Source organism: Phaseolus vulgaris, chromosome 4 (assembly GCF_051622355.1).
Source record: "Phaseolus vulgaris cultivar YP4 chromosome 4, ASM5162235v1, whole genome shotgun sequence".
In the NCBI taxonomy this organism is placed as follows: Eukaryota; Viridiplantae; Streptophyta; class Magnoliopsida; order Fabales; family Fabaceae; genus Phaseolus; species Phaseolus vulgaris.
Genome location: NC_143501.1, coordinates 27,946,223 through 27,952,178, shown reverse-complemented (window position 1 = coordinate 27,952,178; position 5,956 = coordinate 27,946,223). Strand labels below are relative to the sequence as shown.

At 35.7% G+C, this 5,956-nt stretch overlaps 1 long non-coding RNA gene across 2 annotated transcripts; it reads right to left on the bottom strand.

Annotated features, from left to right (window-relative positions):
* Positions 1 to 1,544: 1,544 nt before the first annotated feature.
* On the bottom strand, positions 1,545 to 4,749 carry LOC137837373 (uncharacterized). 2 transcript variants are annotated; one of them, XR_016520346.1, is made up of 5 exons: positions 4,683 to 4,749; positions 3,627 to 3,865; positions 3,378 to 3,507; positions 3,150 to 3,282; positions 1,545 to 1,942 (listed from the first exon to the last, which is right to left on the bottom strand). It is a non-coding gene; the product is annotated as an uncharacterized LOC137837373 (long non-coding RNA). The 2 variants fall into 2 exon arrangements; XR_011085443.2 differs by lacking the exon at positions 1,545 to 1,942 and having other exon boundaries at positions 3,080 to 3,304.
* Between the last annotated feature and the right edge of the window lie 1,207 nt (positions 4,750 to 5,956).

Sequence of the window (5,956 nt, the reverse complement as noted above, 5' to 3'; positions counted from 1 at the left end):
TCGGTGGCCACCTGGCTACTGACCACCGATCACCTCTTTGGATGACCTCCTCCCTGGTCTTTCTGTCACCCGATCCACGTGTCACCCTACGAGCGGTCCACGTGATTATCTTCTGCTGACGTCATCATCTACCGATGACTGACCGGATCAAAAAATATTTTCAATCTCACTTTCTTTGTGTTTTTTAATACAAAGAGAAACCATATTTATAGCTCTTAAATCTAGCCGTTCTAGGCAGTTGATCATGAGTCAAATTAGTTTTAATTCAACTGAAAAGAAATTTAACAGGTTTTTGAAAAGTTGTTAGGAAATGTGACAATCAACTAGTTGAAATGTGGTATTAACCAGTTTAATTGGTTTTGACAGTTAGTCAACCAAGTCAAAAACAGTTTTCAAAACCTTCAAATAAGCTATTTGTAAAACAACCGATTATATCATGATTTCGACCGGTTGCTTTTCTCTTTGCTTAGAAAAACATTTTTCTCTTTTAAAACAAATTGGTTCAGCTTGTGCACAGGATTAAGAGTGATCTTTACAAGTATTCTAAACACCCTAGAACTAAGCTTCAATCAAAGCAGCAAAGCATCAAGCCTTCATCACAGATTTTGTTCATCAAAGCTTCCATGTTCTACAACAAATTCTCAGCCAACACCATCACCAACCCAAAAGAGCATTGCAATAATGTAGTGATTGAAAAAGAAGAAAAATATAAGATGGAGGGGAAGAGAGATGAGAAAGAGAGAGAAAAGAAAATAAGTGAGGAGAAAAAAGGTGAAAATAAGGAGAGAGGTGTCCTTGAAAATGATTTATCATACCCTCTTGCTCTTTCAGAAAAAGAGAAGGACATAATTGTTTTTGACAATTTGGTGCCTAAAAATTATTTTGCAAGAAGTCTAAAGCAAGATTCAACACTTGAGAGATTTAGAAAGAGTAAGAGCTATATTGAAGAAAGAAATATAGAGTTGGAGGATAGATACAGTGCCATTATTAAAAAAGGCTTCACTACAACAAAAAGTGTATATTGTTGCGGTTATTTTCGTATAAACTGGCGTTTATAACCGCCACAATATACGCTTGTGGTGGTTTGTCAAACCGCCATAGAACTGGCCGCCACAAAGTTTAATGTGACGGTTTTACGCTACCCGCCACAACACCCGCCACTTTAAACATAGTGTAAATAGTGGCGGTTTTTATATGTAAGTAGTGTCAGTTATAACTGTCGCAATTTACATTCCTTGAAGAAGATTCTGACACCATAATATACGTAAGTAGTGTCAGTTATAACTGTCGCAATTTACATTCATTGAAGAAGATTCTGACATCGTAATATACGTAAGTAGTGTCAGTTATAACTGTCGCAATTTACATTCATTGAAGAAGATTCTGGCGCCATAATATACGTAAGTAATGGCGTTTTTAACTTACGTAATTTTAATTCTGAATAAATAAAATTTAACCACCATTTTTTTATAATCTTTTTTATAATATGTTTTATACAATTATAAAATTTAACTACCACTTTTTCATAATAAAATAAAATAATGTATAAAGTTGTAATCATCCATTCATTTCATTGAAAATTAAAACACACATAATCATGTTCAAAAGTTTATATGTAATTGAAAATTAAAATACATAGAAAGTTCATACATCCCTAATCAAGTTTAAAATTACAACACATAATTGTTCAAAAGTTCATACATCCCTAATCAAATTTAAAATTAAAACACATATCCCTAATCAGTTTTGCTTATAGCACTTGATCCTATTACTTGATTAGGTGATGGAGCACCACTTCCATAATCTAACGCCTAAAATAAATAATTTTAAGTTAATGAATTTGTCTGCTTATAATTATAAAATAAAAGACACCAATAAATATTTAAATATATTAATATCTCATTGGTGGATCCATCTAGTACATGTCCAAATTTTAGGAAGCCTGCAGTGAATTAGTGACAAGGCATGTCAAATGGACTTATGAAATTTTACCATTTAAGAGAAGAGGGAGATATAAAACAAAATGAAATACTAAAATAATATTAATTTAAATGTATTGTACTGTGTTGATATTTTTTATATATTCATAAACCCTGAACAACTAATCCTTATTTCTAATCGTAACTAATTAATTGAGTAAATTATGATAAGAAATCTAAGTTATAAGATAGTTTTGAATATTTTTCATATATTCTAGTAAAGATAATATTAATATATGTGTTTGATAGAGTACTAAGAGCAGTCTATTTTCCACTAGTAAGAACTATGTAATTCAAGTTCAGCACTTCAACACATAAAGAAGAGCAAAGCAGCAGAGGATTAATTAAGCATTTGCCAATGATATACTCTAGGAATTTGGATGACGAGCAATGAAAATCACATAACTATCTAGAAAATGGTGCATGAATTAATATAAAGATGATTTCAACTGCCTAGATCAGATTGTGTTTGATATGTTATAAAATACTTATTCAAAACTCGAATCACAAAAAAGAAGAAACCAAAAACTAGAGTTACAGCTTTATGCACAAAGAATGAAGAGTTTCCATGTTAATAAACAAGACGACAAATGAAAGACTACGCAATTGATGGAATAACTAATGAACTAGAACGGATTACTCATGATAAAAAGTATAAAATCTAAATAATACAAGTATAAGGTTTAACATGACATTTACAACTTAATTCACTTCACTTAAATAAACACATTAAAAAATGTATAAGCATTAAAGCTTTAAAGACATGGTTGTAAACAGTAGCAGTTTATACCTTGATATGTGTGAAAGTGTGTACATAAATATTGATGGGTAAGGTGCTAATGTTAACACTTGTGATTTCAACTACGTTTGGATTCAGTCACCAAATTAGATTTCATGCTTATCACTTAAAGTAAGTGATTAATATAACAATATGTGGTAAATTCAATTGCAATTGATTAGTTTAAGTAATAAGAAGTTAAACAAAATAATAAGCATTATTTTGATATAGTTAACATAAAACATAATTGGCTAATTGAGAAAAGGGGTATATAAAACCACCTCAAGTTGAGATTGTATTGGAGGCAGTCACACAATAATCGGAAAATACCAAACAACTATCTCTTACTGTAAAGCAAGTCTCAGGATATTATGTAAACACACGAGACTTACATGTCTTGGGGCAATGTTGAATCCTCAGTACTTGTGTACAAAAATAAGGAACCCCAAATTTCAGTACTTAGAAACTTTAGGGAGACCAAATCAGTGTACTCATTTGTTACAGCAAATATGTCAACACATACACCTGCTTGAACAGCAACAGCAGCCTGCAATACATATGTCAATTCTTTTACTTCTAAAAAATGGGAGACAGGAATAGCAACATCATAACTTAAATACCAGATCTTTATAGAAGGGTGTCTGCTCTGGGAGTAAAGCACGATCTGCATCCTTCCTTTGCTTTCATATTGCTCACCATATCGTCTTGTGTCCATAATCAGGGGATCAGACAAGAAGACAAAGACTCTAGCTGCAGTTCTCAGAAGAAATAATATCTTCTTAAAGCGTTTTAAATATAGAAGATTAAACATTAAAGAATCACACTAACAAAAGTCATAAATGGCAAGTTTTGTATTTGTCCATTCAAACCTAAAGCAAAAGTATTCCCATATTCAGATGCAAGGAAATTGCAGAGAGCTTCCATTACTATCCCAAAACCACGCCCACCTATCAGAACACCATCCAATCCTTGACCTGCTGCCGTGGTTCTCTCCCATGAAGTTGTTGGTCTAAGTGTTTCAAGTGCAGATGCAATGGTGTGGTCAACATAATACCTTCCAGAGCAGCCAGCAGTGCACTTTTGATAAGTTCTAGAAACTCTTCAGAAGCTGTAGTATAACCGAAAACATTTTTCTCGATTACAAAATGACAGTGATAAAGAAGACACATCTGTATATTTAGGAAATTAATCAAGTTTTAAAGAACACTATGAAGGAAACAAATGCCAGAATAGAATAACAAACATGCAAATCAGGCACATCTATCTTCACCTTAATCATTGCATCACATCCTTCTATACAGAATCAAAAGGACCAGAAATAGGAAGAAATGGGTAGAATGACTTAATAAGGAGAAAGGATAAAAACCAAAGGTCATTTATGCAATCACAACCTTCTCATTCAAACAAAAGTTAGTCCAGAAAACACAGCCACCGAAACAGTTCCAAACCCTATAAGTCTAACTTGCAGCAATCATGGCTAGTAACACTGAAAAAACATTGGTCACGTAATCTAATAATCATTCACCATATCCAGACACAAGATCCATGTGTTTTGAATCTGCGTCTCATTCTCTAGTCGGTTAGATAAAATTAATATAGAAAAAAATATTTATCGACGGTCTCAACTCTTAAATAAGGGAACAGGAGATAATATCATAACCATGTGGAAACTAGACATATAAAAGTTATTATCGCCATAAGCAACATAGCCTACAGAATTATAAGTAAAATGCCATACTGCTCTCACACACAAAATTCTTCGGCTCCACCAGGTCCTAGTCAGAGAACCAAAAGCAAAACTCACAATCAGTAGCATACCATAAACTCCTAATCAATTAACCTCACCGAACCATCCAATTGTCAAAATCCAGTTCCAATTATCACAATTAGCAAATCAATAAGCCGTGAGATGTTAGGAGACTTACAGGACAAGTCAACAGCAACAACATATACCGGACATGCCAGCATTGCCGCTTCCTTCGCCCGATTCCTCTGTAACAGTTCCAATCAAAACAGTCAAATATGAAAAACATGCACAAGAGCAACCAATTCAACAACGATGAACCAAAATTGAAAAGTAAATTTCATAATTATGCGTAGGCAATGCGAGATCTATGAAAGATGACATAATCTCGGCACAGGACTGAGGGCTAAAGTAGCGTTCGATGGCGTCGGAGGAGAGGCCATTGAGGTTGCCGCAGAGGGAGCAAGACTAGAACCACTGCTCGAGCTTGCAGTAGGTGTTCAAGTAGGCCCAGCAGTTCTCGCAACGCGGTAATGAAGAAAAGGAAAACTTATTTTAATTCAGAAGGATAATTAGTTGAAAATGACATATTTTTGAAAGATAATTGTGACGGTTTGTCAAATGACGTATTATACTGAAATTTGTGGCGGTTATTAATAACCGCCATATTAAAACCGCCACTTTTTACATGATTTTTTGTAGTGCTTGCCTAAAAAATCCAAAGACCTAGGGAGTTTTAACCTTCCTGTGTATATAAATGCTTTATATGTGGACAATACTTTACTGGAGTTGGGGGCAAGCGTAAATATAATTCTGTACCGCCCTGGTAGTCGGAAGTGATGACGTGGCAGCAAGCTATTATGCAGGCGTGTTGAGCGGGGCCCATGGCTGGCAGAAGGGAAGGAAGTCGGGGGGCTCATGTGGTCGTCAGTTATTAAGTTGGCGTGCTCCGATCTCTAGCATACCTAAACCGGCGGTCACCAGGATTGAGATGAAGTCGCCGGATGCGAACCCAGACGACCTAGTGGTCAGAGATCGCCTAAACAAGTACATCGCCGAAGATGAAGTCGTCAGATAGTCATTTCCTAGCTGGCCAGAGGCTGAGGTCGGGTAACGGCTTACCTGAACATGCACGGTGAAGCAAGAGAAGTAGATCATGAAGGCGGCCGGCGAGACCACAGGGAAGGTGTGTATGAAGGCACCCGTACTCGCCACGCAGAAGAGATCACGCTCCAAGGCAGCTATGCACTGAGTTGTTTCATGCATAAGTAACTTAGCCAAAAGCCTGAAGAGTAAGAAGTGGCGCCCAAGTCAAGGATGCTCCAGATGGTGACACGTGTACAGCTGGATACGAGCCACGTGTCCAGATGTGTAACTGTTAGGAGAGAGAAAGTGCACAGGTATATAAGAGATTCTAACGAACTTCTGAGGTACGCACGTTTAGATTACTTCTTT